Below are 646 nucleotides of genomic sequence, written 5' to 3' on the forward strand. Positions count from 1 at the left end.
TACACTCGATCGGATATGATGGGCGGGATATTTATAAGTACTAATAATCGTTCATTTAACCGGACACGGGAATGGATTAATAGTCAATGGACTTATTAAAACAGGGGTGAATTATATACAAGGACACTTGGTGTAATTATAGTTTAAGTCCCCAATTAGTTGGAATATTTGACTTCGGATATAAGGATAATTTGACGAGGACACTCGCACTTTATATTTATGACTGATGGACTGTTATGGACAAAACCCAGACGGACATATTGAATAATCCAGGACAAAGGACAATTAACCCATGGTAATAAAACTAAAATCAACATGTCAAACATCATGATTACGGAAGTTTAAATAAGCATAATTCCTTTATTTCGTATTTAATTGCACTTTTAATTATCGCAATTTTATTTATCGTCATTTTATTTATCGCACTTTTATTTATCGCAATTTCATTGTCGTTATTTACTTTACGCTTTAAATTAAGTTATATTTATTTTTAATATTTTACATTAGGTTTTAACCGCGATTTAAGTTTTAAAATCGACAAACTGGTCATTAAACGGTAAAAACCCCCTTTTATAATAATACTACTTATATATATTTATATTTATACAAATATAGTTTTAAAAATATAGCGTTAAACTTGGCTAAG

This window comes from Rutidosis leptorrhynchoides, chromosome 1 (genome assembly GCF_046630445.1).
Source record: "Rutidosis leptorrhynchoides isolate AG116_Rl617_1_P2 chromosome 1, CSIRO_AGI_Rlap_v1, whole genome shotgun sequence".
Lineage (NCBI taxonomy): Eukaryota > Viridiplantae > Streptophyta > Magnoliopsida > Asterales > Asteraceae > Rutidosis > Rutidosis leptorrhynchoides.